The sequence below is a fragment of the Leptodactylus fuscus genome, chromosome 1 (genome assembly GCF_031893055.1).
Source record: "Leptodactylus fuscus isolate aLepFus1 chromosome 1, aLepFus1.hap2, whole genome shotgun sequence".
NCBI lineage: Eukaryota > Metazoa > Chordata > Amphibia > Anura > Leptodactylidae > Leptodactylus > Leptodactylus fuscus.
Window position 1 is genome coordinate 56,182,257 of NC_134265.1, and position 8,317 is coordinate 56,190,573.

Below are 8,317 nucleotides of genomic sequence, written 5' to 3' on the forward strand. Positions count from 1 at the left end.
CTTTGCACAAGTTGAGGGGTGTATAACAAGGTATAATATACCTATTACTATATAATACTGTGCAGATGTTTACGTAGCTGTGGAAAATACTGTAAAATAAGAAGTCTTAATAGTTTATTTTTGTCAAGTAACAAAATGTAAAGTGAAATCTTAATCACCGCCTATGGAAGAGGAATCCTGGAAGTGATGATATAGACCCCATAGAGCCTGGATCTCAACATCATTCAGTCTGTCTGGTATATATGAAGAGACAGAAGGATTGGAGCAAGTCGACATCCACAGAAGATCTGGGCTTGGTTCTCCAAGATGTTTGGAACAACCTCCCTGCCGTGTTCCTTCAAAAACTCAGATTTAATGCTGGCTTCATGCGCCTATAGTTATAGCCAGGGCACTGGGAACAGTCACCACCATTGCAGGTGATAATTCTGACCATATAATCTATTGTTCCCAATAATTTTTAGTAAGGGGTAAATTATTCCTTATCCACACCTTACCTGCTATTAAACATTCTTCTTACGTGAAAGTGGATGCCTCTTGTGACCAGAATACGGCTGGCCATACACACCAGATGTATGTCAGCCAAAGTTTCTTACATCTAGACAAATGTCTAAAGCATATGGAGGCCTCCAAATTCTTCCCAACAGCAGATGTTGGGGGATAGAAGTGTTGAGAGTGTTGAATTTTAACACGCCTGATCCTTTTGATCTTGGAGACATAAGCCAATTCCAGATGTACCTGGCAGAGATGACCTCCTTTCTTTATTAAGAATACATACATGCTTGACTGAGCTGAGCTTGCATGTGTAGATACAGGGTCAGAAGGTGGAAGGGGCTGAATCTCCAGCAAGTAGTCCATGCAGACACGTTATTGGTCAGAGCAGCTTCTGTTTATTACTCTTGGGTCAAAGCTTGTGGAGGATCTAAAACCTATCCATGTGGTCCATACTGCATGGAAAGTGTTATCGTACCCAACGCCCCTGGCTTCAAATGGGTTCTCCATTATTTAGAATTGTATGCTATATACATAAACTCTCCAAGCTTAGATAGAACCCCTAGTCCACCATGGCATACACCGACAATGTGATCACTTTAAAAATCAGGACAGTGGTAATATATATATATATATATATATATATATATATATATATATATATATATATATATATATTAAAACTTACCTTTTATTACTTAAATTGCCAAGGACCAGTCCTTAGGATAGGCTATGAAAACCTTAAAAAAGCTTAAAGAGAGTGCCCATAAGCATAGACTAAAGATCCTGCTCTGAGATGCTCAGATTTTATGTTACAGTCCTATGAAAAAGTTTGGGCACCCCTATTAATCTTAATCATTTTTAGTTCTAAATATTTTGGTGTTTGCAGCAGTCATTTCAGTTTGATATATCTAATAACTGATGGACATAGTAATATTTCTGGACTGAAATGAGGTTTATTGTACTAACAGAAAATGTGCAATATGCATTAAACCAAAATTTGACCGATGCAAAAGTATGGGCACCTCAACAGAAAAGTGACATTAATGTTTAGTAGATCCTCCTTTTGCAAAGATAACAGCCTCTAGTCGCTTCCTGTAGCTTTTAATCAGTTCCTGGATCCTGGATGAAAGTATTTTGGACCATTCTTAGAAAAAAAGGGGATAAAGTGAGTATCCAAAAAATATAGGGTAGCAAATTAAAACTCAAAAGCTTTTATTAATACCCGCTAAAACATTTACTATAAAATTGCTCCCCCACAAGTGAACCACCATCACCTATCACAATGTAGGATAGCTAGACTACAGATAGTCGCATAGGTCTGATTGGGGGTATAGTAGCCAACACAGATATTCCAGCTACTAGGATGTCAAGGGGAAAGAAAAATAAACAAGGATCCTCCCACTCCTTTCCTCAGATCCCTTCAACACCCCATATCAGATCCAATGTGTAAGTTGCTTTTGGGAGATACACAGGACGCTCTTATATTCTTTTGTTATCTCACTCCTGTGTCAGTTTCAATTTCTGAGACAACGTTTTGTATCCTTCCCCTGAACAACTATGTTGAACAATCTTTGTTTTCAGATCATTTGAGAGCAGGCTGTCCATGCTCGGCGACCATCAAACTTAACTGAACTTGAATTGTTTTGTAAAGAGGAATGGTCCAAAATACCTTCATCCAGGACCCAGGAACTGATTAAAAGCTACAGGAAGCGACTAGAGGCTGTTATCTTTGCAAAAGGAGGATGTACTAAATATTAATGTCACTTTTCTGTTGAGGTGCCCATACTTTTGCACCGGTCAAATTTTGGTTTAATGCATATTGCACATTTTCTGTTAGTAAAATAAACCTCATTTCAATCCTGAAATATTACTGTGTCCAGCAGTTATTAGATATATCAAACTGAAATGGCTGTTGCAAACACCAAAATATTTAGAACTAAAAATGATTAAGATTAATAGGGGTGCCCAAACTTTTTCATAGGACTGTACTTATATACTAAATACTCTGAATGACTTACTTTTTCCATCCAAATTTTCAGCAATCTCTCACACAGCTTCAAGGGAACTGTTAAATGACAAACTCAGCCCTGCTACATTGAATAATGTAAAATACACAGTTTGCCGCAACCAGTTACCAGTCATTAATCGGTGCGGTAATTGAATACGTTGACGCTGCTGCTTGCATTGAGTAGGCGGACGCACAGTCCATTCATTCTCTATGGGTTCGTGTATGATACCTGTTATGTTGTGACTTATTGGTAAGATGCACAACAGGACTTATGTTGATTTATACAACGTGTGATGTAGCAGTTCAAAGTAAAATTATGTATATAGAAATATCTTGTTTTCCTTGGAAGACGTCCGTGATGTGTCATATCATTAGTATTTCTAGTAGACAGCAGTTCTAAATTACATTAGTTATCTATACAGAAATGTTACTCCTTCAGGGGATTCTCCTCTGAATACTAATATCCATTTTAATGTGAGCTGGTGGAGGGACTCTAATGCATCACGTGTCACAAAGTCTTCAGCATTTCAAGTTTTTCTTCAATGATTTGCTCCTCCTTTTGAAATCCCCTTGTGCACCATTTATAGGCTGTATTAATAACAATTTTCCACTGACATGTCTGCAAATATTTTTAAACATTACAATGTGATGTCAGGACCTGACCCTTAGGCCTCATGCACATGACCGTGTACGAGCTGGGTTCATGCAGATGGCACATATATGATGCCTTGTCCCCCCACCCCATGTCTCCATGGACTGAATAACTTACTTTAGTGAGCCTGGACTGCAAATGAACAGGACTAGGACCGGTCCTGAGTTTTGCTCTGCCATCATGGCCCCATAAAATACACGGTCAATGGTCATGTGTATGGCACCATACATATGAATGGGTCAGTGTGCTAGCCATGTTTTTTAATATACTAACAATGTATAAGGGCTCATGCACACAACCATATGCAGAGTTGAACAGCATTATACAGGCATTGGTATTCTCTTCCTGCACAGTCTGCCGCTAATCACTGTTAAACCGGGTTCATACAGGGTTTTTTGGTCAGGATTTTGACGCGAAATCTGCTTGTGGAAAAAAGAAGCGACATACCCTTTATTGAGGTAGATTCCACGGCTGATTCAGCCGACACGCCGTCCCGACTACATTCATCCGGAGCAGAATGTCGCAATTGGATGCTGGTGCACTCTATGTACCACACTGGCATACAGTTGTGGCTAGATGTTTTTTGGACCAGATTCTGAGGTGGCCTCCGTCTCAAAATCCGGTCCAGAAACCCCCCATGCTTAAGACTGGGAACACAATAGGTGGGCTTGGAACAGGTTAGCGGCCATGTAAATTCCAATGACTACCCTACTGAGATGTACAATAGCAACATAGTGGATGAAATGACACTAAATCTCATTGAAATACTACAAGACACTTTAAAAACCCAGCGTGTCAATTATTGCTGCAGATTTTACAAGTGACTTTCAACCTTTGTGACTCCTGTAAGGGTGCAACAGCAAAAAAAAAACCCATCAAACTTCAGGTCTGAGGAAACCGGGCTGCTGAATTTACTTGATCAAAATTCTGCAGCACATCCGCCCGTTCTTCTGTGCCAACCACTAATAGACTGACATGTTATACTACAAAATCTGAAATATAATGCCATTATTAGCAGTATTTCCTTTGCAGGCAATAGCTTGTTTTTCTTCAACAGGATGTCTCAGGAGACGATAGGCTTCTGACTATACTTTTAAAGTTGTATTAAAGGTGTCCTGCCATATTGAACATGCATTCCTATGAGTGGGCAGCACAGAGCAGATTGATATGTACACTCCTCAACATTAAAAGGGCAACACCAACAAGGACAAATAATATCACTGACGGGTCATTACTCTCACTGAAGACTATTCACTGAAAAGAGTAAAATATAACTTTTATTTGTTCGTTTAAAATATCACCCAAGTGCTCTTTGTGCAAAACATAAAACACAAAACATAGGGTGTTGGAAAATATGGGCATAATTTGATGCTAAATTTGCCCTCAAATGTATCCAACCCCTTAGTATCAGTTTCCCATAACACCTGTTGATAACTCAGGTTCAAACCTATTGGTGCTTAAATAGGTCTAGTACATATGGGTTAAATATAACTATTTACTGTGGTGGGTGGCAGGGTTGCTATGTATCAACAAAAGCCCTGCAATTATAGATAAACTCAAATACTATCCCCACTAAGATTGTAACACATAGCTCCCAACTCTTATGTGTTGGAGATAATTAAGCCATGTAACAGCAAATAGTTCAACTAGTAGCATACACTCCTTTGTATCATTTGCTACCTAGCTATATGAAACACGGCACAATGGCCATCTATCCCTAACGGTCATCTTAGACCAGGGCTCTCCTCAACGCGTTTCACTAACAGCCCTTCTTAGTTCATCAGGAGGAATATATGGGAAGGTTGTTTCTGATAGTAATTTGCAGTGAAAACTGCAGTTTACCGCGTCCTTGATGGTAGGACGCGGTGTCGGATGTACTGCCAACGTGCGCGCCGGTCATCTGGGCTTTTATACTTTAACCACGCCCCCAATCCGTCCCACAACTGACGTGGTGCGCTCCTATTGGTCGCGCCCATCATCTGGGCTTCTGATGCATTGTACGGGGCGTGTATACTGGTAGTAGACGCTCACATGGATCCTGTGTAATACTGGCTGGCGAACCTCAAGTCCCAGCGAGTCTTTAGATGGCAAAAAGAGGCTATAGATACACAACTAGATGTTAGGATGTATATGATATGTATAATTCCATGATGGAATATCAGATCGATGTCTACCGATAACAAAGTAAGTATGTTTTTATTCATACAGAGAACTATCTAACAATAACAAGGTAAGTATGTTTTTGTTCATACAGAGAACTGTCAAACCTCGGATACGAAATCCACAGCGCCCAGGACATAACATAAGCGCATATTGTGGATGAAGACCAAGATTCCTCAAGATCCCTCTCCACATGTATATACTCAAATATAGGATAGATCATATGACATATATCATTTGATAGAAGTCAAATCATTTTGACTTCTGGTGTCCAATTTAGTTCACAATAATGGACCATATGCAAAAACACAGTCTTTTCCCTATTAGGGGCACCCATAGTTCATATGTCTCAAATGAAACAGCTATAATTGATGTTCTCATTTAAGCCCCTTGGGGCCAAGCTTTTTAATCTAAAAGTCCATTCAGCCTCCTTTTGGAGGATTCTTTTATCAAGGTCACCCCCCCTTGGATTGGTTCTCACCACCTCAATGCCCTGAAAGACCAGGTTATCAAGATTGCCATCGTGGACCTCCCACATGTGGCGACTCAGCGGACGATCATCTTTGCGTCTTACATTTCCTATATGATCTAATATCCGCCTACATAGTTTCCGACCTGTCTTGCCAACATAATTTTTTGGGCATCCACAAGTAGCCATATACACCAATCCTGATGTTTGACAATTAATGAATCCCCTAATATCGTATGAGGTACCTGTCGTAGCGCTCGTAAAATTGGGGCCTGTTTTGATGTATTTACAGGCTTTACAGTGACCACAATGATAATTCCCTTCTGGGATATGTCTATTCAACCAAGTTTTTTCAATTTTTGGTAGCAAGTGGCTATGTATCAACCTATCCTGTAAGTTTCTCCCCCTACGATATGTAATTGCTGGAGACGGTGACAAAATATGTTGTATATTAGGATCTAGTTTTAATACATTCCAGTGCCTAGACAGAATATCTCTGATCTGTCTATTATGATCATCATAAGTCCCGATAATCCGAATTGGATTGCCCTCCGAAGTTCTCGGACGGGGATTGAGAAGTGCCGTCCTATTCTGATTTGATGCATATTGGAAGGCTCCTCTAAGTACATCCAATGGATAACCCCGATCCGCAAAGCGAGAAGTAAGATCCTCGCTTGCTATTTTGAAATCTGAGTATGAGGAACAATTCCGCCTCATACGTAAATACTGTCCTCTGGGTATTCCTTTGCGTAGTGGGAGAGGATGATAACTTTGCCAGGACAATAGACTGTTAGTAGCTGTCTCTTTCCTATATATGTTAGTGGATACATTTCCCTGTCCATCGATCTTAATAGTAAGATCCAGAAAAGTAATTTCCTTTTTACTGATGGTTGCTGTGAATTTTAAATTCATACTGTTGTCATTCAATACCCCAACAAAGGCTTGAAATTCCTCCTTAGTTCCTGACCAGAACAACAGTATGTCGTCTATGTATCTGATCCAATTATGGATCTTGGATGTAAATCTCCCATTCTCTTCCACAAAGACCAGCCGCTCCTCCCACCGGCCGAGATATAAATTTGCAAAACATGGTGCAGCGGGACTCCCCATCGTGGTCCCAATCGACTGGTGGAAGAAGCGGCCGTCAAACATGAAATAGTTGTGTCCGAGAATGAAGTACAGTAAATCCATAACGAATTGGTTATGAGACAAGTGTGTACTACTCCTTGCCTCAAGGAAGCGCCCCACAGCCCCACACCCCTGATCGTGGGGTATGGAGCTGTAGAGCGCCTCCACATCAAGACTGGCAATGAGTGTACCAGTCGGGAGGACTATGTCCTCCAATTGTCTCAGTACATCCTGGGTATCACGCACATAAGAGGGTAGGGCAGTGACAAACGGTCTCAGGATTTTGTCAACATAAATACTGATTCCCATTGTAATACTCCCAATCCCAGACACAATGGGCCTGCCTTTTAGGGGATTTACCCCTTTATGGATTTTAGGGAGGCAGTAAAAAGTGGGGATGACAGGTTTATCAGGTATCATAAATGCCCATTCATTATTGGTGATAATACCCTCATTTAGTGCTTTATCCAGGATGTCCCTTAACTCAGTGGAAAATTCATTGGTAGGGTCTCTTTGAAGAATGCGATATGCACCTGGATATTCCAGAAGATCCAAACACATTCTTTTATATTGGGGGCGATCCATGATGACAATATTCCCTCCTTTATCCGCTAATTTCATAACGACAGTGTCATCTGCTTCCAAATCTTTGAGGGCCATAAGTTGTCTTTTTGTTAAATTATTTCTGATATGGTAGGTTCGAGCACTAAGTTCAGAAAATTCCCGTAATACAAGCTGTTCAAAGATGTCAATATGTCTTGTATCAAATAACGGGGGATTTCTCACACTTTTGGGTTTCAAGTCAGTATGTGCTATGGGAGCTCCCTCCCCCTCCTCCCATAGGGAATGAAGAAGTGCAACGTCTGGAAGGTCTTGTCGATTAATCCCTAATTCCGAACATCGCTGTTTATCAGCGATATTCATAAATTTCGCCCATCTTATTTTTCGGGTGAAAAGCATGATATCCTTTACCCACGTGAATTCCTGATACTTTGGCGTGGGGACAAATGTAAGACCTTTGGCTAGAACCTCTTTCTCAGAAGTAGAAAGTATACGTTAAGATAGATTCATGATCTGTAATGTAGAGGAGTTCCCACATTCATCGTTACTACTTGAAGAAGCTGGTGAAACCCTGTGTGCTATACCCCGCTCCACCATATTATCAGGTTCTATGTAGTGTCTCCTTTGGTTTGATTCCGCCCCCTCAAAAAATAATTTGTTATCTGAGGGCCCTCTGACAAAAAACCCGTCTTTCTCGAAGTGGATCTCCCCCTTTGTGTTTCATGATCTGAGGAATGTTCCCTGCGCATGTCCTGCCTGTTCTTATTCCTATAACCACCCCTTCCTCTACGATTTTTTGGAAGGTATTGTTTTGGTTTCTCATTATCTGAACTGTCTATGCCTGTTT